The sequence below is a fragment of the Megascapheus bottae genome, chromosome 16 (assembly GCF_031878675.1).
Source record: "Megascapheus bottae isolate mThoBot1 chromosome 16, mThoBot2.hap1, whole genome shotgun sequence".
In the NCBI taxonomy this organism is placed as follows: Eukaryota; Metazoa; Chordata; class Mammalia; order Rodentia; family Geomyidae; genus Megascapheus; species Megascapheus bottae.
The window spans coordinates 51,660,859-51,688,331 of NC_143524.1; the positions used below are offsets into that span (position 1 = coordinate 51,660,859).

The following is a 27,473-nucleotide window of genomic DNA, read 5'->3' on the forward strand; positions in this document are numbered from 1 at the left end:
TTTTTTTTAAGGTTGAGCTGGAGATCTTGTGAACTGTGATCCTTCTGATCCCATTTCTCCAAGTAGCTAGGAATTATAGGCATGAGCCACTGCATTTGTCTGTCACTTGTTTTGTCCTTCAGAAATTCCTACAAAGTTCTGGTTTTCTCATGGATAATTTGTCCTATTTTGTGCATAAGTGTATGCAAGTGCTTATTGTTATGATGGACAGAATAATAGCATCAAGATATTTACATCTAATCTATTTTGAAGATGAGGAAACTGAGACTTAGAGAAGTTAGGTAGTTTGCCTGACGTCACATCTCTAGCAGATGTTGGATTCAAAAGGAGGAAGAAAGGCAAGAAAAAGAGTAGACAAGGAAACGCTTCCACACAGCTCAACACCAGCACAGCTTTATTAGGGAAAAGCCTGTACTGGGGGTGATGGTTAGGTCTCTAGGCAAAGATGGAGTCTTACTTCTTGCTTACAGCTTGCAGTATTTATCATGGATCAGAACTAAGGTAGACTTGTCTAGTGGAGGTGGTTTGAAAGTAACTAATGATGGGACAAATGGAGAGATGTAAGGTCACAGCTGGAGGCAGGCAAGGGAGCTGAGCTGGGTATCCGATGCTCCAGGGCTGAGCTGGGAGTACATTTTGGTTTGGTGCTTACTCCATGAGTTTATCTGGGAGAGGGCAAAGTGGGAGCAGGCAAAGTAGAAGCATTACTGAGTTGAGCCTCTGTTCTGGAGCCCCTAGGACATCTGGCCATTTGGACTTAACGATAGGTGTGTAGAGCTGAGATGGGGTCCCAGGTCTCCTTTGGCTCCCGTGTCTCTGTGCTTATCCTAAGACAGTACTGTTCTTTGAATTAATAGTTTTTCAAAATATCTTCCCTGTAGTATTATAGGATTTTTAAGGGAGAGGTAATTTTGTGTGTTCAGTCTAATATTTTGGCTTTGTCTTGGAATATCCTCATTGACTCACAGTGTTTTACTGTGCAAGCTACTGTAGCACAGTGCTCAGTTGTTTACTAATTGAGCACGAATATGAAACATTTTAAAAATAGTCAATATTCTCATTTATAAGTTTCTTCTTCATTAGGAGTCCTCATTTATACCCGGGCTACAGAAACATTGGCAAGGACACAGGCAAGATAATGAAGGATATGGACAAAGTGCCTTGAGAAAAACCAGAAGTTTAAGACAGATTCACTCTGGAGTAATAATAGTGCTTCTTCTTCTTCTTTTTTTTTTTGCCAGTCCTGGGCTTGAGCTCAGGGTCTGAGCACTGTCCTTGGACTTTCTCAAGGCTAGAGCTCTACCACTTGAGCCTCAGCACCAATTCCAGCTTTTTTCTACGTATGTGGTACTGAGGAATGGAACCTGGGTCTTCATGCATGCTAGGCAAGGCCAAACTCTTGGCCCATAATAGTGCTTCTTATAGGATTGTTTCAAAAGGTAATATTGCCTATAAACATTGGCATGGTAATTGACCTCTATAATATTTATTGATCTATTTATTATGTAGCTAATAATAATGGCATTGTTAGAACAAATAATACACATTAACATAATTTTTTTTTTGCCAGTCTTGGGCTTGAGCTCAGGGCCTGAGCACTGTCCTTGGACTTTCTCAAGGCTAGAGCTCTATCACTGGGGCCTTAGTACCATTTCGAGCTTTTTTTTTTTTTTTATGTATTTGATACTGAGGAATCGAACCTGGGTCTTTGTGTATGCTGGGCAAGCACTCCACCACTAGGCCAAACACCTGGCCTATCAGAATCATTTTTATTTACTATCAGTGTATATTTTAGGCCCTCTCAGTGCAGTTCACGTGGTAGGGCTTACAAGGTAGGAAAGAAGACTTATTTAGCTTAATTTGTTTTCTCAGCTTCTGGGACGCAAGTGATGCCAGGCCTGGGCCTGGCAGATAATAAGAACCAAGCTGGCAGAAGTCTCATTCTGGTGCCCTTTTCCATCATTTAGATCAGAGACAAAGTGAACTCAACTAAAAGGAAGGATGTCATTAGATGATTGATATCCATCATGGAATCCATCCACCTGTTTCTGCCATTTACCTTCCCAAGTGGGTCCCTTTCTATGTTCTGCAAACCATTCCTGGACAGGCCAGCTGATGGATCTGCAGAATTCTCTGCTGGAGGGCATCCTGCCCAGGATCGTGTGTGCGTGTGTGTGTGTGTGTTGTTCAGAGGGATATCTTGAACTTGATAAATGTTGGAGGTGAGGATGTTTGTCCTCAGAATCTTATCTTTATACTCTTTTCTCCATTCTACCCTTTAATGCTGGAGAGCTTACTGCCACCTCACCCCCATTAAAACAGTAGCTGATGACCAAGTGAGGTGGCTCATGCTGTAATCCTAGCTACTCAGGAGGCTGACATCTGAGGATCACGATTCAAAGCCAGCCTGGGCACAAAAGGACCTGAGACTCTTATCTCCAATTAACCTCTAGAAAATGGGAAGTAGGGCTTGGCTCCAGGAGTAGGGCAGTAGCCTTGAGATGAAGAGCTCAGGGACAGCGCCCAGCCTGAGTTCAAGCCCCATGACTCACAAAAACAAAACAAAATAAAATAGCAGCTGATGATCAGAATGTTTCTAGTAATAGCTTATGGCATGGTCCAGGCAGAAATTTCTTTCGTTAGGTATGTGAGAAAATGTCTGGGGAAAATATTCGATTGAAGTCCTAGTTCCAGCCTGATTTCTCCCTAGCTTTGTGACTTTGGGGGGAAAAAGTCATTTAGTGTTTCTCATTAATCATAATTCCTTTTCTGCCCCCCTCCTGAGATGGTTGGAAGGCTCAACAGGATGTAGATGAGCTTTGAAAAATGGTTGAGCATAATACAAAAGCAAGAGCCTATAATTACTCCCTGTGCTCTCTGTTGCTCGGAGACAGAGACCTAGATGATTATTCGCACAGAGTGCTCACAATTGAGGCTACCCTTCTTTTGCCCATCTGTTAAGGGAGGGATCATACCAAACCTTTAGTCATCTCCTCCCATTCAAAGGTGACTACTCCAGGGTTAATGAGGCTGAACTAACTTTCCCCTAAAAGGTATTTGTAGGAAGGGCAAGGTGAGTAAAATTTTAAAAGAAATCATTAAAGATTTTTTTAAATGTAGGTGAAGAAACTAGGTTAAGTATAGGGAAGAACAAGGCTAGTTTAAAGGAGAACACTGGACTGTGATATCTTGATAATTTGTAAGACTTCTGTGTTGTTCTTTCTGACCTACTATGTGACTTAAGCAAGTTACCAGGATCCATCATTTACATAAGTTATCAAAAGTAGGTCTTTGATATGTTTGGGGTAGAATCTTCAGCTCCAATAAATTCCTAGGCACTGTTGAAGCAGATGGTCCAGAGATCTGGGGAGCAAGGAAAATAACCTGCTCAAGTTCTTCATATAGTGCATAAGGAGACATGTTGCATAGAAGTGGTTCCTCAGTGTGGTTCTAAAATGTAATATTAAGTTACCCCAAGTGCCAGTAGCTCACTCCTGTAATCCTGGCCACTCAAGGAGCTGAGATTTGAGAATTGAAATTCAAAGCCAGCCTAGGCAGACAAGTCCATGAAAGCTTCTTTTTTTTCTTTTGGCCAGTCCTGGGGACTGAACTCAGTGCCTGAGTATTGTCCTTGGGCTTTCCTCAAGGCTAGTGCTCCACCACTTGAGCCACAGCACCACTTCCAGCTTTTTTTCTATGTATGTGGTACCAAGGAATCAAACCCAGGTCTTTGTGTATGCTAGGCAAGCACTCTACCACTAGGCCAAACTCCTGGCCCAACACTTCCAGCTTTTCTATGTATGTGTTATGGAGGAATTGAACCCAGGTCTTCGTGCATGATGGGCAAGTACTCTACTACTAGGCCATACCCCTGACCTGAAGTCCATGAAGCTCTTATCTCCAGTTAGCCACTTGTAAAGATGCAAGTGAAGCTGTGGCTCAATTGGAAAAAAAAAGATGAAGAATAGTGCTCAGGCTCTGAGTTCAAGCCCCAGGACCAGCATACACACACACACACACACACACACACACACACACACACACTCACACCACCACCACCACCACCAACAGTAATAACAAACAAAAAAACTATGGTTCAAGTTGGTTATGCTGCTTTTGTAGTTTTTGGTAGCATGCACATACAAAGCTCTGGGGGTGAGGGAGAGAAAGAAAAAACTGGAGAACTGGTTGTCCGATTATTGGTTGCCTTTTGTCTGGTAGTATAGGTGTGTAGACCTGGGTTTGACTCTGATAGCTCTTCCTCTTGGTCATGGCTTATGCCCTCTTCGAGTCTATTTCTCTATGAAAATTTGGATTGGGTTACATGCCTTTTGAGATCTTTGAATATTGTAGTAAATTATGAGAAGAAATGCTAAGAAGCCCCTAGATCCTGATGATCAAATGTTTCCATGAGGCAGCAAAATTGAAAACAGTCCCCTTAGGTCATTTGTAGTCTAGTTTCCCACATAGCAACAGCAGAGGCAACATTTTCTCTCTGAGAAATGATCAATGCTCTTCAGAGCATTGATTTTCTAAAGGATTACTATTTGCCACCAAAAGCATGGATTGCTGCTAGGTGAGACTCTGCAAGCTGTCATTTAAACAGTAGGGAGAGGTTGACTGGTGGATCTCTGTCATTCATTTCAGCAGTCAGGAGAGGGGGATCTTTCCTTCTCAACTACCATCTAGGTCAGGACACATCAAATTACATCCAGGAGTCCAGAGGTGGATACGAGTGTTCACTGTAGAATACACTAAGTGCTAGGTTTTCAAAATGGGCGAAGAGCAGCACAAAATCAATAATAATCCAAGCAGAGAGATTTTCTCACTAGGGATCCTGGGAAGGTGGGGTTGACTTCATGGGACTGAAGCCAGATGGGCAAACATTTATCTGGGGACAGATGCTGATGGTGAGAGGGTAGCTGATACTGGACATAATTACCACTCTTAATCAATACAAAAAATCTTTTGAATAGGGTAAATAATATTAAACCCATTAAGAAACAAGCTGAGATGGGAGAGTCTTTGAGCTGTTGGTCTATGGCTACTCAGCTTGTGATTAGAAGTCTAGGTTGACAATGTCAAACTCCCTACTCATTCAGTTCTGCTTCATAGCTCATCCCACAGAAAACCAAATCGAAGAGAGATGCTGAAGGTTACAATGGAAAAGTCATATTTGCTTTTGGGTCCTTGATAGTTGATCTTGGAACCAGAAACAAGGTATAGTCAAAAGGAATAGGAAAGTAAAGCATGTAAGTGAACATAGAGGTGAGAGCCCTGGGCTTTAGCTGGGAATGAAGCTGGGATGCTCAGTACTCTGACCAAAGAGTCCTGATGTAAAGAGTTTACCATCTTTCAAGTGCTGCTTTCCTCAAAGTCACAGTATCTGGGCTCACTATGAGCTGTTGTGTTTTGCTTCTTTTTTTTAAAAAATATTTTTATTGTAATTAGTAAAAGGGTTACATGATATTTGCCAGAGAGAAGGTACATCAATTCACATACATTGATACCCTTTCACATGTCTTGGTATCCATTACCCTCCTCCCACCCCCACCCCCCACCCCCCACCCCCCGTCTTGGTTTTCCCCCTGTGTTTTGCTTCTTGATGAAACTGTAACTTCCTTTGACCTAACTTATGGCAGGAGCTCTGGTTTCATTTTATCCCAAGGTACATTCATCTTGGACTTTCTTCTTTAGCAGTGTCCTTCCTTTCTAACTTTCCCATCCTCATAGAGAGTATGGGTACTTGCCTTCCTGGGAAGTGTACAGGTTAACCACAAGAGACACATCTTCCATCTCTCCTGGGAAGAGATGATCTAAATTTACTCAGCCTGATTTTCCCCAGTTTATCGAATCAGGGTCAGGATAAGTCTAGACATGAGCAAATCCCTGATTCAGAGATGAGAATGCATAAACATGAAATGTATTCATCAGTCAACTACTATTATTGCATGCCTAACATGTACTCACTGCTGTTTAGGCCCTAGGGTGAGTGAAGGCAGAGAGGAAAGAGTACATGAGAAAATAGAAGATTTATTTATGCCAAGGGACCTTCAGCATAGGAAAAATGGAGAAATGTATTTGAAGTTGAGATGGTCTGATTCTCTCTCTGTCTCTGTCTCTGTCTCTGTCTCTGTCTCTCTCTGTCTCTGTGTGTGTGTGTGTGTGTGTGTGTGTGTGTGTGTGTGTGTGTGTATGGTTTTGGTATGAAACCAACTGCCTTGTGCATGCTAGGCAAGCACTCCACCATTGAGTTCTAGCCCTAGCCTAATCTGTTCTTACATGTGAAATCTTTAGTATATATGTCTCATATGTCAGGCACTCTGGGAAAATATCAGGTTTAGAACACCAGATGTAATTATTCCCCTTATGGAACTTTAGTTTACAAAGAAGTGACAAGGCTAGTGGGATTCCCTCGCAACTAAGTGTCCAGGTTTAGGATAAACTCCATGGAAATCCACAGGCTGCTCCCTCCCCTGGCAGTTTCCTGTTCATCTGGAAAGTGCCCACTCCTCCATTAGCATTTCCCAAATATTCCTTCTTCCATGACCTCACCCACCTTTGTCACCCCCACTTTGTTCCAGCAACTTACTTTCTTCTTTGAGTTCCCATAGTGCTTGGTTCATACTTCTGTCATCGTATTTCATATAGACTTACAATGTCCATATCTCCATGGTTGTCCTTGCCATTACATATGTAATCTTGTTAAAAGATTAGAATTTTGTCTCTGGTCATCTTTTTACTTTCAGTTCCAAAGACAAAGTCCAGCAGCTGGGTCCTCACCCAGCCTGTAATCCTAGCTTCTCAGGAGGCTGAGACCTGAGGATGAAGTACAGTTCAAAGCCCCAGCCTGGATAGGAAAATCTATGAGACTCTTACAATTAACCCCTAAAAAGCCAGAAGTGGAGCATGGCTCAAGTGGTCGAGCACTAGTCTTGAGCAAAACGGGACAGCATCTAGGACCTAAGTTCAGCACAGAAAAAGGAAGAAAGGGAGAAAGAAAGAGTCTGGAATTGAAGGCATGGCTCAAGTGTTTCAGCACCAGTCATGAGCAAAATATCTGAGCAAGAAGGAACATGAGTTCAAGTCCTGCTGTTAGCACAAAAACAAAACAATAATAACAACAAAACCCAATAATCCTCACATTTCTGTGAAGGCATTTTGAGCTCCAATCAGTATTTAAATATTCAATCAGTAGAATTTGAAGATAGAAAATCACCTTTGAATAAATAAAAAAAAAAATCACCCTTCATAACGTGAGTGGGACTCATCTAATCAGTTGAAGGCTTAAGGAGGAAAGACAGTGTGGTCTTGCCTTTAGACTCAGGATTGCTACATGAACTTTAATCTGAATATATAGCCTGCTGGTTAACTCTGAGGATTTTAGACTAGCAAACTCCATAATCACATGAACCAACTTCTTATAATAAAATTTTTTCTTAATGTATGTAGATATATGTTCCCTTTCTCTGAAGATTCACTTCTGTTCATGGCTATAGTTCAGAAATTCTTGGGTAAAGCAACTGGGTCAGATTTTTTTTTTGCCAGTCCTGGGCTTGAGCTAAGGGCCTGACCACTGTCCTTAGGCTTTCTCAAGGCTAGAGCTCTACCACTTGAGCCACAGCACCACTTCCAGCTTCTTTTTTTCCTATGTATGTGGTACTGAGGAATCGAACCCAAGTCATTGTGCATGCTAAGCAAGCACTCTACTACTAGGCCAAATTCCTGGCCTGGGTCAGAATTTTTGAAAGAACATACTTCTGTAGTTTATGCCAGGAAATATTATGATTCAATATCATGATTGCTTATTTACTCCTTTGATATTGTACAACACCTCTTCTATGCTTTTATTGTTATATAATAGAGAAAATGGGAAATGCCTGTGTAGTTCTCATCAGTAATAAAGTTTACCCCATAGTATAATTATTTTATCAAAGCTATGGTTGGTTGGTTGTTCATTACTTTGGAAGATGATTTTTGTCTGTTAGGAGGTGCTGGAAATGCATCCCACAAATCTGCCTTGCTTAAGGTACTGTCTAAAAACAATTCAAGACTACTTATTCTCATTTCATTTACTGATGTGGTGCTTCATAGTTCATGGCTGGGGGCGGGGGGAGATTGGATGCGATCCTCTTACAGAACTACAAATGAAAAGTTCTAGAACAGATTTCTTGAAGCTATACTATTTCATTGTTAATTTTATTTCCTCAAGGACAAAGTTTCCAAATTAAACAAATCTAGGTTTTCCATCTTCCATATTTGTAACTTCAGGTAGGTAAAGTCATTGCTTGAGCTTCACTTGTAATATCTGTAAAATACATTTTCACAGATTTTTCAATGATTCATTTACTGTACCTATAAAGTGGTCTGTCCACGAGGGTGATGAAAATTTTTTTTATTACTCTTTAAATTCATCTGTTCCCTTATGGGCTTTCAAATTCTGAATTACCCAGATAATTATAGGCATTGTCCAGGATAATTATAGGCATTTCAACTATTAGATCATTACAATATCTCCTATCCAAAACTGAGTTTGGTCAACACTTGACATTTTTTTTCAAGAATGAGGAATTGATAGGAAGTAGATATGCCATGTTTTTGATTACAGTGGAAGAATAAATAAGCCTTACTTCACAGGGAAGAAAACTGTCCACATCTTTGCTTTTTCCTCTTTCACCCAGTCAGACTCATTCTCTAAAACTCATGTCTGTATCATCTTTTGCCTTCATCCAGCTCTCCTTTGGATTGTAGCAGTATCCTTAGAACTCATAACACAGCCTCAGAGAGTAGTGGTTCACATTTATTGTATGTGTCTGTTGGCCCTAGACTTGTCCAGTAGGTGGCTCTTTTTGTTTACTCTATCCTAACATGCATTACATTGTTTCTGATCATCCTCTTTCCTCTTTCTTAACAGAAAGTTCTTTCAAGAGTAAAGACCACATTCAACCTTTTATTCTCTAAATAACACAATTTTTGGAACACTGTTCAAAGAAAAACAAGTGAAATGAATACAACCAGAAACATGTGATAATTGTTATTTTTCATTACCCACTGCTCTCTTACCAAGTCTGTATCACTTCTAAGCATTGCTGGAGTTGATGTCTAAATGTAAAACTTAAGACATCTCAGGATTCTGCAGTTCTATCCTCAGGCTCTTCCCATTGCGTCAGATTTAATGAAGCAGCCTCTATAAATGGGATGAAGTAGGGTTTAGTAAGTAGAAATTGTGATTATTTTTTAATGAGGCAAATTCTGAATATCAAGTTGCTTTCACATCTCATTAGCAATTGTTATAAGTTGCTTGATATGCTTATGAAGTCAGAATTGCAAATTTAAAGATGATTTACTTATACCTTAACTTCCTACTGAGCAGAAATTACTAATTGCGTCCTTTCTCATCTGAGCTCCCCATGTAACTGTAGGTTTAATTTTAATCCCACTCCCTATTAACAGTTTTTTTTTTTTTTTGTGGGTCATGGGGCTTGAACTCGGCGGCCTGGGCGCTGTCCCTGAGCTCTTCATCTCAAGGCTACCACCCTACCCTTGGGCCAAGCTCCAATTCCCGTTTTCTAGAGGTTAATTGGAGATAAGAGTCTCAGGTCCTTTTGTACCTGGGCTGGTTTTATCCTTGATCCTTAGATCTCAGCTTCCTGAGTAGCTAGGATTATAGGCATGAGCCATCTCACTGGTCCTATTGACAGTTTTTATCTGAAACCAATTCATCCATTCAGGCTGTAAAGTTAAATCTAGGGCAAAGAAAAGGGAAAGCTAGCTGGGCACAGTGGCTCATGCCACTGTGAAGACTCATCTTCAATTGACCACTAGAAAACCAGAAGTGGAGCTTGGTTTAAGAGGTAGGGGGTAGCCTTGAGCTGAAGAGCTCAGGGATAGTGCCCAGCCTTAGAGTTCAAGCCCTACAACCAACCAAAAGAAAAAAAAAAGAAAGAGAGAAAGAAGGAAAGAAAGAAAAGGGAAAGCTAGGCAATAGAGTTCGTAGCTGTGTTGGACTCTATCAATACTGTGGCTTTGGAAAGATGTCATAGGACTTCTTCTAGTTCAGAGTTCTTCACCCTATCTACACCCTGACTGGACCTTTCTGAACATCCAGGAAGCTTTCCTTGAAGTAATCTTAACAATCATGTATGCCCAGTGTTCTGCCAAGACACCACTTGGCAAATTGTGGGACTTGGCCCCCTAGAGAGGAATCTGTACTTAGGACTTCTTCATTTGTTGTTACTAGTAAAATGTGACATTTCTAACAGGATAGTACTGAGTGGTAGAATTGGAACTTTCCATAGCAGATGTGATCCTGAACTTTTCCATTTGTAATTTACTTTGTTCCATTCATAGTTTTTGAGATTTAGCCTTTTGAGATTCACCCATGTAGATATATGTAACTAACTCATTCTTTTTTGTTTGTTTGTTTGGCAGTCCTGGAGCTTGAACTCAGGGCCTGGGCACTGTCCTTGCACACTTTTTGCTCAAGGATAGTGCTCTGCCACTTGAGCCACAGCACCATTTCTGGCCTTTTTTGAGTATGTGGCACCAAGGAATTGAACTCAGAGTTTCATGAATGCTAGGCCAGCACTCTGTCACTAGACTAGGCTCCTGGCCCCACTGATTCTTTTTCATTGCAGTGGAAATCCAGATCCTTAAGTCTCTAATCTAAATGCCAGGTGCCAGATGTGTTTCTAACTCTAGACATTTTTTTGTATGTTTTCTTTAAGGAGTAGGATATATAGTAGGATCTGGAGAAGCATTTTGTAATTAAATACATGAATATTCCTACATAAGATGGACAGAACATCACACTGAATAACAAAGCACTAAGTAGCTTCATGTTAGTTCATTTCAAGCTTTGCTGCTTAAATGAGCTATGCAATCAGTTTCCATTTTCAGAGTCTAAGGACTGTGGGCCTAATTAAGGATTATCTTTCTGTTAACTCTTTAGCAGAGACATTGGCTACTGTCCAGTTTTCTGTTATCACAAATAATACTACTAAAAACCATCCATATACAGCTGCCTCCAACCAAGGGTTTTTTTTTCTTTCATGTTAACAGGTGATCTTGTGCATCACTTTACCTTCACAGCCCAGAATAGGGCCTTAACAAGTATGTTTTGAGCCAGTCAATATGTATCTGGACACTTTTCCCTTCCTGAAAGTTTTAAGACTGCAAAAATGAGTCTCAAGGTTGATGCTCAATTCATCAATGCCATTAAAAAAAAAAGGGCTGTGGAAGTAAAGCTGTGGTTCAAGGGGTAGATCGGTAGCCTTGAGCTGAAGAGCTCAGGGACAACACCCAGGCCCAGAATTCAAGTCCCACAACTGACACCCCTCCCCTCCAAAAAAGGCTGCAATGAATCAGATGAATAAAATCCCAAGGCAACTTAAGGAGAATTTTCCTTTATTGCTCATTAGGAGAATGTCCTCACATGTCTCTCTCTTACGACACCCTTAAGGTTTTCAAGCACATTTTAGTCCTTTTATGTATAATATTATAATAATTCATGGTCCTCAAATTCCCCTATCTTTTCACTCTGGCTTCAGGGCTCTATGTCAGGTCGGAGTCAAATACAATCCAAGGAATGGGGAAGTGGCCTTTTTGAATTATTGGACAAATCTCTTGGTTCTTTCTGTCTATCTCTGGTTCATGTAGCTTATGAGTCCTTGCTAGATATAATTTTCATTCCAACCCAGGGCCCAGAGGAAGGGAGAAATGATGACATTGTCTTAGCTTTAGTGATAGGAATGGCATATCCTTTCTTGGACAGAAGATTATTTTCTTCTTCATAGGATTTTTTTTCCTTAACATTTTTGTCTCCAGCCATCACTCATCAATCTCTAAATAGAACATTGCTGTTGTTTAAGATTTTTGTTTTGTTTTGTTTTGTTTGTCAGTTTTGGGGCTTGAACTCTGGGTCTGGGTGCTACCCCTGAGCTCTTCAGCTCAAGGCTACCACCCTACCCCTGGAGCCACAGCACCACTTCCGGTTCTGTAATGGTTAATTGGAGATAAGTCTCACGGACTTTAGTGCTTGGGATAGCTTTGAACCTTGATCCTCAGATCTCAGCTTCCTGAGTCACTAGGATTACAGGTATGAGCCACGGTGCCCAGTTTGTTTGAGAATTAAAAAATTTTTTTTTTGTAATTATACTGATAAGTCAAGGCAGAAAATGTCTGGACCAGTGTTATTCTCAATGTACTATGTGCAGTTATTTCTTTCCTCTTTTTTCCCCTTTATGGTTAATCTCATGTGGTTAATGTATCTGACTTTGTTACCTGGTATATTGTCTATCCATTTATTTGTTTATTTGAAATAGGGAAGGGAATGGGGAAAACAAGATAATTGGGAGGGGTGGGGGGGTGGGAAAGGGGTAACAAAAACATGAGAAGGGGTATCAATATGTGAGAAGTAATTCACCTATGACCTGATGAATGTAACTGTAACCCCTCTATACACTACCCCGACCATAAAATAAAATAAAATAAGAAAGAAAATGTCTGGGTCATAATGAACTAGATGTTTCAAGTCTCTAGGGTTGGCTCTCAATTCATTGAATATTGTTTATACATTAAGTGTTTGCTAGATGCTGAGGATGAGAAAAACTAAGTCCTTATTATGGCTAACTTTATCTGTCAACTTGGCTAAACCACAGTGTACAGATATTTGGTTATACTCTATGTTTCTGTAAATATGTTGGGTTTTTTTTTTGCCAGTCCTGGGCTTGAGCTCAGGGCCTGAGCACTGTCCTTGGACTTTCTCAAGGCTTGAGCCTCAGCACCACTTCCGGCTTTTTTTCTATGTATGTGGTACCTAGGAATCGAACCTTGGTCTTCATGCATGCTAGGCAAGCACTTTAACCACTAGGCCAAACTCCCGGCCCCTCTAAATATGTTTTTGATGGGATTTACATTTCAATCAGTGGCCTTTGAGGAACTCAGATTGCTCTCTGTGATGGGAATGGGTCCCATCAAACAGTTTACGTAGGATGAAAGGATGACTGCTCAGGAGCAAGAAGGACGTCTGCCAGCAGACAGCTCTTGAACTTGAACTGAACTTGAACTCTCTCCTGAGTCTCTAGCCTGCTGATCTCTATCAGGGATTTTAGACTCACCAAGCCTCCACAGTGTTGCGAGCTGGTTTGTTAAAATAAATCAACATACACACACATACGTACACACACATACAGTATCCAGCTTGCTCCTAGAACTTCTCAGATGTACACTGGCCTGAAATTGAGACACATTTATTAGAGAATGCACTTTGAATTTTGAGTTTTGATCTCTCAGACTAGTGACATCAGTATTACATTTTCATGCAATAATTGGCTGTGGTAGTGACCTGAAGTTCTAAGTTTTCTAATCACAAGGAAAAATGATAGGTATGGTGGATCACAGTATCCTGTGTGTTAGAAGGTTAGGTATATTGAGTTCATTTAAATTTTTTTATTTTTTTATTTTTTATTGTTGGGATAATGTATAGAGGGATTACAGTTATATTCGCCAGGTAGTAGGTGCATTACTTCTCATACACTGATACCCCTTCTCATGTTTTTTGTCACCATTTCCCTCCCCTCACTCCTCCCAACTTAAATTCATTATTGACTTGTTATTAAATTCATTTTTGACTTACAGAATTTTTCAATGGGATTATTAGGATGTAAGAGCAGAAGTTAAAGTGTATTTGTTTATATATATCATATTGTTTTGCTCTCTCTGGCAGTCCAAATATAGTCCTTGTTCTTAAGCACCTCTTTTTCAAAATAATCTTATAGGCTCTTTTCACTAAAAGGAAGCACTTTACAGCTTCTTTTTAGTCACATCTAAGAAAATGGTGTGGTGTGGAGCTGGGTGTATGGATTACTGGTAGGGTGCTTGCGTAGCATGCATGAAGTCCTAGATTCAATTCCTACTACCACATACACAGAAAAAGCTGGAAGTGATAGCTCAGTGGTAGAGTGCTGGCCTTGAGAACAAAGAGGCTTAGGAACTGAGCCCAGCCCTTAAGTTCAAGCCCCAGGATAGGAAAAAAATTGGTATGGTGTGAGATTATTTTTTTGCCTCCTGGAGCTTGGATACTTGAAACAGAGCATACTTTAAAGTTATAAATTCTTTATTTTATGAAAATTTACCTTTAATCATATATTGTGGCTAACCCTGACCAAGTAGAACTATAGACTCACAGATAAGGAGGAATTCCTCTATGTGTAGTGTGGTTAGAACATAGGAAAAGAAGCACTAGGTGATGGGGAAAATGTAATCACAGTATTTTATGGCACATGTGAAAACAGAACAATAAAATCCATTGATATTAGAAAATGGATAGGAGAATAGGTGAGAAGAGTCATAAAAGGGGTGAATTTGACTGAAACACACTATGTGCATATATGGAAATAGTGTAATGGAACCTTGTGTAAACAAAAAATAAACATTTATATTCCCTGGGGATGTGTACAAAAGGTTTCGTAGGGTCCATTTCCTAAGAGATAAGTGTATATAAACACATAGAAAACAATGTAGTTCAAGGACCATATGTGCAGAACAAAATATGAAAATGGAAACTCAAAGTATAGCAATTATACAAAATGCTTCAAAGTTTAAAAAGTAATGTATCAGTACAATGTATGGAATGACCAAATCTCCTCGAAGCATAAACTAGAAATGAGCTCATTCGAATCCAGTGAAGAAATAAGGCCCACAAATGCTGAGGCAGTACTCATGGCACATTCCAGTGAAACTAGCCTGCCTTCTAGAATGTGAGAGCTGGAGGGAGCTCCAGGTACATGTACACAGTCAGTCGTCTATTTTGATGAGGACAGCAATCCTGGTGTAACTCCAGGGCAGATCTTGTGGTGAGTATATATATATATCGATATATATCTATATATCTATATCTCAAATAGCACTGATTTATAGCGTGCTTTGCTTATTGTCTCCTATCCATTGATGCATGGAAATGGAGGTTTACTCTTACAGCTATGATTCTTTAATATAAATGAGTAGACTTAAAAAAAAAAAGAACCACGGCTCTATTAAAACAGAGTCAGTTGAGACTTCTGCCCCATTTTATGAAAGATGTTCCAGAGAAAAGGCTAAAAATAGAAGGCAAGGATAGAATTATGAATTAAAAAAATCACATCCCATGCTAGAGGTTGATTAGGATCGAAAGAAATTACATTTAACCTAATTGTGATGCAATGTCTATACGTAGGTTAAGAGACATTTAGCATGTTAGCATTTCAAGGACATGAAGGCCTATATCAGTTTTCCAAGTGGAGATGTTGACTAGAAACAAGAAACACATTGGCACTCTTAGCCATCTTAATGTAGTTGGTAGCAGTATGTGGAAGGTAGAAGAAAGGTTTGTGCTACTGCATCTCTTCTGATCACCTTACCCACTGCTCTGATGTCTGTTAGCTCTCCTATATCCTTCTATTTATTTCCTTTTCATCGCCTTTCCTTGCATTGACTTCTCTGTCTTACTTGGCTTTGATTCATTTTTACGGTTACGATGGGTCATTATTTCTAGCAACACCCGTATAAACCTGTATCATTTCCAAAGCTTGCAATCCTGACAGAAGCAATTTTTAATGACATTAAAAAAAATGGAATGAATCTGGGACATCAACGTCTCATGCTTCTGCTTCATGTGGTTATATTTTCTGAGCCTGGGGCATCTGGGGAAGGGATGTGCTCAGTAAACCACATAATGTGGAGAGAGTAAAGGAAAAATTCAGTTTGCCTTCAATTGTCACTGACAACAGTATCTATCATGCCTATAGAATACTTGGGAAAGGCCAGAATATACTAATGATTTATACTGACCTTAGAGTAACTTCCTATGTGTGTTGGTGAGGCTGAAAATGTCTATGGATACCACTATTCCTTCAACAAGGCATGAGAAAAAGATAAAAGTATTGGCCAGCTGGGATCATCATACCTATAATCCTAGCTACTCAGGAGGCTGGGATCTGAGAATTGAGGTTGGCAGTCAGTCCAGACAAATCTGTGAGACTCTTTATCTTTAATTAGCTAGCAAAATTCTGAATGTGGGGGCGTGGCTCAGAGATAGAGTACCTGGTCTGAGGGACGTCCCTGTACTGCCACATACACATACACAAAACGATTGACATATACATAGACACAAAAACCACTGGCCATCAATGCCAAGCTTATTTCTTCTGTGTGAAGATTCCGACTTGATAGTAGGTTTTTGCAACTAACTAGTTATTTAGTCTTAAGTCAGTTACTTCATCTCTCGGAGCTTCTAGGTCCTCATAGATACAAAGGAGATGCAGGTATTGTGTGTTGACAGGGTTTTGTGAGGATGTAAAAAGTGACATGTACAATAGTGCTGAGTCTGACATTCCTATCTCACCAGGGTAAGCCCTCTAAATATGCTTTTTCTTGCCTTTTTTATTGTATTTTGGTACTGGGGTAATGTATAGAGGGGTTAGTTACATTTGTCAGGTAGTGAGTACATTGCTTCTTGAACACTGATAGTCCTCATGTTTTTGTCCCCCTTCCCTTCCCTATTTTAAATAAACAAACAAATAGATAGATAATACATCAGGTAACAAAGTCAGATACATTAACCATATGAGATTAACCATAAGAGGCAAAAAAGAGAAATGAAACAACTGCACATAATTATTAAAGACATGGAAACAAGAGGTTTACCCTTGCCTTTTCTTGCACTCTCTCTTCCCCTAAACAAACTCTTTCCTGCATGAGACACTTCACACAAACCAAGCTTTGTCTGATCTCACTCATCCCCCTGGGTTCCTGCCACTATTATGCTGCTAGTCCGAGGAATGCGAAACTTTCAAAACCCAGTTTGAATCCCGTATAACTCATGTCACCTTCTTGAACTATCTAGGCTTTTATGATTGATTTTCCTTCAAACAGAAGTTTCTTCAGAACTTTTGTAGCATTTTATTAACTATTCAGCACAGGCCCTCTCAGACTACTTAATATTTTCTGGGCGAAACAGGTAATATTTTTCAGAACAACTTCTGCTGCATTTATACCTCTGGTTAACTCTGCTTCTTTCCCCCTGATCTCTCTCTCTCTCTTTCTCTCTCTCTCTCTCTCTCACCGCCCCCCCCCCCTGCCCCGCCAGTCCTGGGGCTTAACCTCAGGGCCTGAACACTGTCCTTAGGCTTTCTGAAGGCTAAAGCTCTACCACTTGAGCCACAACCACTTGTGGCTTTTTCTGTTTATGTGGCACCAAGGAATTGATCCAGGGTCTTTGTGCATGCTAGGCAAGCACTCTACCACTAGGCCAAATTCCCAACCTGATGATGTCTCTTCTAATAGGACTAAAGCAAGAATGTGAAATGAGGAAGAGAGGAAACTATGGCACAGAGAACACACCTAGCTGGAGAAAAGATGAAAGATCTTCGTCCTTGTGGAAGAGGTAAGAAAGTGAGGGGAACAAAGTCCAGATGCATATGGACTTCCCTTTTCTCTCTGGAATCAGACAGTTGACAATTGTGGTGGATCCTTGAAAAGTATGTTGGAAGCGTAAAGATATAAAATATATAACCTACCACTCTGCTTCTCTCACATATGGCTCAAAGCCATTTAAACCCCTTAAAGAAGCTACAGTGTGGCATAGCACCACTGTCTGCAAGGTATGCAGATGGTAGAGTAGAAAGGCAGCTTAAATATTGGCTTTAAGTTTGTGCTTTAGAGGGATGCACAAGTTGCTGTGTGGCCTTTGAGCACTGAAGTCCTTAAAGATGAGCTCAGAGGACCAAAGGGATTATCTACAGTAGACAAAGGGGTGCTGTAGCAGAGGCAGGCCACCCAAACTGGTGGCCTCAAGGTAGCCTTGGAAGACCACTGGTTCCAGAGAGGGCCAAGTCAGTGAGCAAGTTATCACTCTTGAATTACAATGGGAGAAAGAACCCAGACTGAGCCTCGAGGAAGAACAGAACTTACAAATACAATAAAGACAAGGGTGGATATCTTAGAGTAAAGATTTGCTGAGGGAATTCTCAAGTAGCATTATTCTTAAAGCTTCAGATGAAATGATAGAAGTGGTCAATGTGAAATAATCTCCCTTGATGGAATTCCATGATCACCGGAACACAGAAGTCTATTACATTAAGGAATATTTCTGCACACTCACCTAGGTTTCTACTTGATAGATTTCATTTATCTCAGTAACTGTGGCTTGCTCATGAGTTGGAGGAATGATAAAGAATACTGTCAATGCTGAGAACATGATGCCCAGAAGTATGGCACCTGGACAGAATAAGTATTTGAAGCTGGAAAGAAACTGAAAAACCCCAGGAGCAGAGGCTCACTGTTTAATCTTGTTTTTCCCCCCTCCCTCTCTCCTCTGAAGATCCTGATGACAAGTGATTTTGTCTTAAACCCACAGGAAAGAGTGTTTCATGAAGATTCTAGCAGAATTTCAACAACATAACCTTGGTAAGATTCATTCATTGTCTTTAATTTGCCAATCACACTTTGGTACAAGTGTCCATAAAAACATGCAATTTTTGATGAGCCACTGCTTCCTCAATAAATGCATTTCTTACTGTTAATCTGTCTTGTAATGGGTGTGAGGAAAAGGTATTTTTCCCCTCCTATAACATCAATTCCTGAAAATTGTGGCAGTGGTTGTTGGTGGAGTGAGAACTGATATTCTGGTTGGAATCCTGTAGCACAACAAGCTACATAGTAGTGTTCTTGGCATTTTGTAGGTATTCCACACTGAAGGTAAGGAAGTCAGAGGGACAAATGGCTTCACAAGGTAGCTCTAGTAGGAGTAAAGTGTTAGGGAACTTGTCTCATGTGAGCAAGAGGAAGAGTGGGATGGAGTGAGAAATTTTGAGAAAATACAGAGTAAAAATAGAGACTATAAAGAGGATCTTCATGATACAGGAGGTGGATTGTAATATTTCTTCTGATAGGATTTGATATTTTTCTCCTTATTGCCATCCTTTAGTTCAGTGAACTCTCATTTTCCCTGTATTTCTCTTTTTGGGGATTCACATCATCTTTTAAGTTTTATATTTATAAATAAGGGTGTTTTTCATATCCACATAGGTGTTATAGGTTTCTTGATTTCTATGGTTAGTTTGTTCTTAGAGCTCTCTCTCTCTCCTTCACCCTCTCTCTCCCTCCCCCCTCCCTTCTCTTCCTTGCCCTGCCTTTCTTTTTTTTTCTTTTTCTTTTTTGCCAGTCTTGGAGCTTGAACTCAGGGCCTGAACACTGTAGTTGGGCTTTTTTCCTCAAGGCTTAGCACTCTACCACTTGAGCCACAGCACCACTCTGTCTTTTCTATGTATGTGGTATTGAGGACTTGAACCCTGGTCTTTGTACATGCTAGGCAAGCACGCTACCACTAGGTCAAACTCCTGGCCCCATACCCTGCCCTTCTTTGCTTTCTGTGCTAGTCCTATGGCTTGAACTCAGGACCTAGGTTAAATTTTTATGCTCAAAGCTAAAGCTCTAACACTTGAGCTACAGCTCTTCTTCTAGCTTTTGTGTGTGTGTGTGTGTGTGTGTGTGTGTGTGTGTGTGTTGTAGTTAATTGGAGATAACAATATCACAGGCTTTCCTGACAATGTGCCAATGCTGGCTTTGGATCTCAATCTTCAGATCTCAGACTTCTGCTCAGTAGTTTGGATTATGGGTATAAGCCACCAGCACCAGGTTTCTGATTCCTTTTTAATAGTAGTTGTATGTGGTTGTGGTTTTCTTTGTAATCTATTCCAATTTATTTTATGGATTAAGTCCCAGATTTGAAAGCACTTTCGTGTTTGTTTTGCCCTCTTCTATGAATTTCTTTTATGGGAAATGGTGTTTTTGGTAGTAATCTTTTGGAGAAAGTTTAGTATGCTTTGTTATCCTTTTTTGTCTACAATGTCTTTATTTTTTTCCAGGCATGGGGCTTGAACTCAGGGCCTGGGCACTGTCCTTGGGCTTTCTCAAGGCTAGTGGTCTACTCCTTTGAACCATAGCACCACTTCTGGCTTTTTCTGTGTATGTGTTACTGAGGAATTGTACCCGGGTCTTTTTGTATGCTAGGTGAGCACTCTACCACTAGACCACACTGCCAGCCCAAATCCTTAATATTTCCCCTTTCTTTTTCTCCTACTCCTAACTGACCTTATCTCTACCTGGTACCACAGTTTCTTTTGAGTCCTTATTTTTCTCCCCAAAACAATTCTTTCTAGGGATGCCTTTTTGCTTTCACATTCAGCTGTGTCCTCCTAGTAGATAGTTACATTAATTGTAACTATCAAGCCTATGTCAAGCCCATGTTTAGGATGTGATATTGGATTTCCATTTTCTGGAAGAGTTTCTGTCTGTATGTTGTCTATGTTCTTTTCTTTTCTATTCTTTTTAACAAATCCTTAAACCAGTGGTAGGCAAGCAGTGATAGCTTTACTAGAATTTTATCCATTCTACTTAGTTAACTGGAAGCTCTGATTTCTAGTAATGCTGAAGACTCAAATCAACTATGGTTTTATTTGTTCCCATTGCTGATTTTTCTTCCTGCAGTGGGTATGAGGGACAGTAAGAGGGAGATTGATAGCAGGCAACCATCATTTTTCTCCAAACCCAGAAGAAGCCAGGAAGATTATTCTGCCTGAGCGCTAGCTCAAAGGAAATTATATAAAACTATTTCCTCACAATCTGAGCTCTAACATACATCAGATTGCTTCTTAGTTCATTCTTGCAGTGGAGTGAGTTGTGCTGCATTGTGATGAAAGGTTACAGACTGTAGCGACTGCAGATTTCCTCTGATGATTTCTACTAGGCAAATACTCCCCTCATTTTGTATTGACTTCCTTCTCTTTTCCTTTGTGCACATCCTGGCTGATCTCTCTTCTAATCTCCAGCGACTTTTCTCCTGAAATGATGTAATTTTCAAAAGCACGTCATGCTCTCCTGAGGAAAATGCAGCTGTCCAAAGTGCATTTAGTGAACCCTTGTCAACCTTTTAGTTTGATGACCCTACATCCTCACTGAGGACTCTTGGACGGACTCTTTGATAAGTTGCTCCACTGCTACAAGGGCTTAGATTTATGGATCTGCTTTGTGCTTTATAAATAAAGACTTTTTAAAACATTTTTTGGGCCAGTTCTGGGCTTTAGCACTGTCCTTGGACTTTCTCAAGGTTAGAGCGCTACCACTTGAGCCTGCTCACCACTTCCGGCTTTTTCTATGTATGTAGTACCGAGGAATCGAACCCCGGTCTTCGTGCTTGCTAGGCAAACACTCTACCACTAGGCCAAACTCCTGGCCCTAAAGGCTTATTTTTTCTCACCTTGATATATATAGGTCTTGACACCAGGTAGACTAGGGAAAAATGAGGTACCGTAAGCTAACAGCAAATATAGGAGATATTCCTTCATTTACTTCCTTTAAGATTAAGGGGCCAAAGTCATTTAGGGGAAATGAGGAAATAAGAAAAATGAAGCCAAGTGAAGGCAACTCAGAAATATGGTATTAGAAACATAAAAGTGTCATCTTTGCTTCAAAGAGAGACAATAGCATGCATTCCTTCCTGAGGAATACATTTCTTACCCCAAGAATTAACACTGATCTGGCAAGGATGTATGCTTTCCTGAGAAAAATGCTTCCCAAACTTAAGCCACTCTCTGCCCCAAAATGCAGATCATAGGGTACCTCCTTGTCTCAAGGATATGGATGTGTTTTAGGGGGATTCATTCTTGGGTTGAAACTCAGAAAGTAATACCAGGTGTGAGTAGAGCAAAGACAAAGCACCTAACTTTACATCACTTTGAAGCCAGACCCTCTGCCTTATCATATGTATACCCTAACAGCTCAAGGAACTGTGTGTATCTCTCTGCATCTGTCTTTATCTCCCTGTGAGAGCACCCACACTCGGTTAGATTGTGCCCCTGCCCTTTTGCTTGTAGGTTTGTCTGTTTTATGTCTGTATGTCTGCTTACCTGTTTGTTTACATACTCAATAAAGCTGCCATGTTTTCTTACCATTGTGGCTTATCCAGAAATTCTTATTCTATGATCAAAGTGAAAGGACCCTCAGTGGAGAGTTTCTACATTTAAAGGGAAGCTTCACTAAACCTCATCTCCTTCCGGTGACAGCCTGACCATTTTTGTCATTTTCAAGGCCTAGATGAAAGAAAGTTAAAAATGATAATTTAGAAGGACCAGCTTCCTATCTCTGTCAGCACAAAGGATGGCTGAGGGCATTGTCATCTACATTTAAATACAACCTTTTGCAGAAGGACAGTTAGTACAATTAAATCTCTAGGGCATGTTCAGCCAGTACATCCTTTTATCAGGAAAATCTAATCAATATACAGTGAAGTTCTATATTAGCATGCGATTTGGGAAGCATTTATGCTGAATTAAAAAAATCTAATTAGTGGTTTCCTGTTTAGGGGTGACTGTTTATTCCATTTTCAGTTCACCTGGGTAGGCAATCAGTTTGCATGCTTGATTTCCATTCAGATGGTAACATTTTGACTTCCTTGCTCAACCTTTCCACAAAAGGGCCCAGGAACTAAATATACCCAACACAAATGGCACCAAAGACTCAAAATGACTTTTAATTGAAATTCTTAAGGTCTCTACTTTATTAATAGAAAATAACTAATGAAGTTCATTATGTGAATAATGAGAGAGAACATTTGCACTGTGCTTCGTCTGGGGACTTCTCTCTTGAAGAGCCTGATTTTATTTCCCAACAAAGGCCTGGCTGTTCCCTGTGTGTGCCTCAGTGTTGTTCCTCATGACTGAGAGAAACCAATTGCTATTGTTATTCTTGAGTCATGAAAGTCTGGGTGCCAGAATGCTGCTGTTGCCTAGACTTAGCCCTAAAGGAAAAGGAGCTGATGTTCATTTTAAAGCTTCTGTCTCAACCTGTTTATCTCCAGGGAGTCATGGAAGGCTGAGCTTGTTTATAGAACTAAGGGCAGAGGAAATTATCCCAATGGCTCAGGAAGTCATGTGGCCACCCAATAGATAGACATATATGAAGCACATAAAGGAAGCATAGTGAACTTTCTGTGTACTTAGATAACTAGACATTCAGAATATAGGATATATATATATGTATATATATATATACTATATGTATATATATGATATGCAAGTATGTGTTATAGGAAAATGACACAATCTCAAAGATTGCCCTCATCTTTATATTGATAACTTGATACAAAGCAAGTGTAATGGTCTACATGTGTTTAAATGCTGTGTTAATTTTCCTTTTTTGTTGTTGTTGTTGTTAGTTGTGGGACTTAAACTCTGGGCCTGGGAATTGTGCCTGAGCTCTTCAACGCAAGGCCAGTGCTCTACCACTTGAGCCACTTTTAGTTTTCTGGTGGTTAATTGTAGATAAGAGTCTTATAGATTTTTGTTCCCCAGGCTGGTTTTGAACTGTAATCCTCAGATCTCAGCCTCCTGAAGTAGCTAGGATTACAGGTGTGAGCCACCTGGCACGGCTGTATTGTACTAATTTTCTATTTGTTACAAAACACTTGAGAGGATCAATTTAAAGGAAGAAAGGTTTATTTTGGATCATAGTGTCAGAGGCTTTAGTTTGTGGTTACTTGGCTTCATTGATCCTAAGAAACATCGAAGCAGAGTATTATGTTGAAGTAATGGTACTCATTTTACAGGGCCAGGAAGGAGGGTAGGAGGGAAAGAAGCGGGCGGTGGGGGGAGGGGGGGAGAGAAAGAGAGCGAGAGACAGACAAAGAGACAGAGAGACAGAGATACAGAGAGAGACAGAGACTGAGTAATGGAGACAGAGTGATGGAGAGAGACAGAGAGAGAAAGAGGGGCAAGGAAGAAGAAAGAGGAAGGAGAAGGAGAGGCTAGGAACAAGAAATGCCCCTCAAGGCTTACCCTTAGTAACCTACTTCTTGAACTAGGCTCCACTTCCTATGCTAATAGCCCATTCAGGCGGGAACTAGCTCATCAGTGGATTAATCCTTAATCTGAGGTTAGCACCCTCAGATACAATCACCTCTCAATAGCACCAACCACCAGGGATCAAGCCTTTGACACATAAGTCTTTGGGGACATTTTATTTCCAAACCACAACAGTGCCTAAAATCATATTTTTTTTTAAAGTTAAAGCCAAGCAAATAAGAGCATTTTATTCAGAAAATGTAAAACATCATTAATCACTTATAAACATCAAGGAATATTTTGTGACAAGCATTTAATTAATACAATTTTGCCAAAATAAAATGTTTTCATCTTATGACTAGTACTTATCTGCCAATTACATTTGTATTAGCTTCAAGTTGCTATTGTATTTGCCCTTTACATTTCCTACACAAAATGCAGAGCATGAAAGTTTCTCAGTTAAATCTGCCATTAATTAATGCATTTGGAGTAGTTAAAATATCATTTATTTTTCCCATTTCACTTCCCATATATGCTACTCAGATCTTTTTTTTACAAGCTATTTTTCACCTCCATAGTTGACTAAAAAATTTTATCTCACAGCATCATGTGTAAGGAATTTGGAATTCATAAGAGTGAAGCAAAACAGGATGATGATAACCTTTTCTGCAGTTCTAGATAAGATAAAGGAGGAGGGGGTGGGAAGGGAGAGGAGAGAGAGATTGTTCCTGATTTAGAAAACAAATTCTGCTGAAATCCTTGAACTTTTATGAAACCAAAGCTAAGATATACATATTTAAAACATTGTTTTCAAAGTAAAATGTTTTTTCTTTGTTCATCTATACTTGCCATTAAGAATTATCAATTAATTCACCATTTTTTAAAGACTATACTTTTAAATGGGTGGCTACTGAACTGTCTTACAAAACTAACATTTTCAACCATTTCATGTACACATGACCTTAAACAAAAATGCTAAAATCATGTTCTTTTAGTTTCTTAGAGAATTAAGTTTGTGCTACATGATTACATTAGTTACAAGGGGCTATATTTTTCCATTTGAAAGAATACTATTTCTTGTCTCTGTAACTTTGAAAGTGATTGATAACCACTGACTAGATCTATATTATTTGAAGAAGCAAAATTCTTTCTTTCTTTCTTTCTTTCTTTCTTTCTTTCTTTCTTTCTTTCTTCCTTCCTTCCTTCCTTCCTTCCTTCCTTCCTTCCTTTTCTTCTTTCTTCCTTCCTTTCTTCTTTTTTTTTTGTGGGTCATGGGGCTTGAACTCAGTCTGGGCTGTGTCCCTGAGCTCTTCACCTCAAGACTACCACCCTACCCCTGGGCCTGGGTATTGTCCCTGAGTTCTTCAGCTCAAGGCTACTGCCCTACTCTTCAGCCAAGCCCCATTTTCTAGAGGTTAAGCATCTCAGGCCCTTTTGTGCCTGGGCTGGCTTTGAACCTCGATCCTCAGATCTCAGCCTCCTGAGAAGCTAGGATTATAGGCATGAGCCACCATGTCTGGCAAAATGATGATTTATTATTATAACATGCACTCTACCACTAGGCTAGGCTCTTGGCCCTGGTCTGTCTGTCTGTCTTTCTTTCTTTCTTTCTTTCTTTCTTTCTTTCTTTCTTTCTTTCTTTCTTTCTTTCTTTCTTTCTTTCTTTCTTTCTTTCTTTCTTTCTTGTCCTGGGGCTTGAATTTAGGTCCTGAGTATTATCCTTGGGCTTTTTCCTCAAGGCTAGCGCTCTACCACTTGAGCCACAGCATCACTTTCGGCTTTTATATGTATGTGTTACTGAGGAATCAAACTCAGTTCTTCATGCATGCTAGGCAAGCACTCTACCACTAGGCCAAACTCCCGGCACTAAGACATTTCTTATCAATGTTTATTACTCTAGGTACAAGGGTGAGCAGAAAAGATCATTCTCCAAAAGTGATTTCTAATTTTGTTGTAAAATCCCATGGCTTTAAGCATCATTTGAATGATAAATTTGCGGATATTGTTCTTATTTAGGCCCAGATTCTCCTGTCTTTGTCCTGTGGGAGCCTCTTCAAGTTGGCTCCTGAGTCCTTTGGCCACAAGCTCATGATAAAGGAATGTTCTTTCATCCAATCCATATAATTTCCTCCAGGCAAAAACCTGCATTACAAATTAAAAGCCTATTAAGGAAGCAGGTGACCAAGAATTAACAGATATGTAAACAGCATAACTTTATAACAGAATAATATGAGTGTCTATAGGCATTTCTTAGAAGATAGTTAAAGAAAAAAAGAAATTGAAGCCCTAAGAAAAAGACTGTGAAGAAAAAGAATAAGCAGATTTAAGTAGTGTTTATAAAGCCACACAAAAAATCGTGATTTACACCTTTAAAAAGAAAAGATGTAGGCCAGGAGTTTGCCTGGTGGTAGAGTGCTTACCTAGCATGCACAGAGACCCAGGTTCGATTCCTTGGTACCACATACATAGAAAAAAGCCGGAATGGGTGCTGTGGCTCAAGTGGTAGAGCTCTAGCCTTGAGAAAGCCCAAGGACAGTGCTCAGGCCCTGAGTTCAAGGCCCAGGACTGGCCAAAAAAAAAAAAAGAAAGAAAAAGAAAAGATGTTTATTCTGATAGAAAAATCTTTCAGTAGGTAGGCAAAACATGTGCTTTAAAGTATAAAATACTTTTAAAAAACAACTCAATATCCCCTTCTTCTTCTTCTTCTTCTTCTTCTTCTTCTTCTTCTTCTTCTTCTTCTTCTTCTTCTTCTTCTTTTTGCTTGAACTCAGGGCCTAGACACTGTGCTTGGTAGTACTCTGCCGTTTGAGCCATGGCACCACTTCCAGCTTTTTCCTGTGTATGTGGTACTGAGGAATTGAACCCAAGGCCTTGTGCATGCTAGGCAAGCACTCTGCTACTAGGCTATGCTCCCAGCCCAATTCAATATTTTCTATAAGCACTGAGAGGTGGGGATATAAAATGCATAGTAAAAATATTAACACATGGAAAGACTAGAGGGAGGTGATTAATTGGTTTAAGTGGAGCTCAAAAATTAAACAAAGACATAACATTCAAGAAATAATGACTGAAAATACCCTCGAGCTTATGAAGGATATTATTTAGATCAAAGAAGCCTTTCCAATAGTGTTTAAACACACACACACACACACACACACACACACACACACACACACTACAGCTACATACTCATAGGGAAAAAAAGCAAAGCACCAATGACTAATCTTAAATATATCAAGCATAGCCAGAATGAAAACAGCATACCTATAGACTGACTTGGCAATCCAGTGATGACCAGGAGATGGGAATAGTGTCTTTTAAATGCCAAGAGGAAGTAACTGCCAATTTAGAATTTGCTACAGTAGTTAAATTTGCATTGGACTGGACAAGTTTCCCATTCACAGACTCTTATCTTAAAGGACCCTAACGGGACCACTGAAATCAAACTTAGGAAAAAGAAGTGGGATGAAAGAAGTGATATTATCATCATCATCATTATTATTATTTTCCAGTCCTGGAGCTTGAATCCAGGGTCTGGCACTGTCCTTGGACACTTTTTGCTCAAGGCTAGCTCTCTACCTCTTGAACCACAGCACC

The 27,473-nt window shown here is 39.9% G+C and overlaps 1 long non-coding RNA gene across 1 annotated transcript in view; it reads left to right on the forward strand.

Annotated features, from left to right (window-relative positions):
- Positions 1-3,008: 3,008 nt before the first annotated feature.
- LOC150053574 (uncharacterized) overlaps positions 3,009-27,473 on the forward strand; it is a 151,796-nt gene continuing 127,331 nt past the window's right edge. Inside the window, exons 1-3 of the long non-coding RNA XR_016538097.1 lie at positions 3,009-3,073; positions 17,323-17,422; positions 18,395-18,444. This is a non-coding gene — a long non-coding RNA (uncharacterized LOC150053574). The remainder of the gene's footprint in view (positions 3,074-17,322; positions 17,423-18,394; positions 18,445-27,473) is intronic.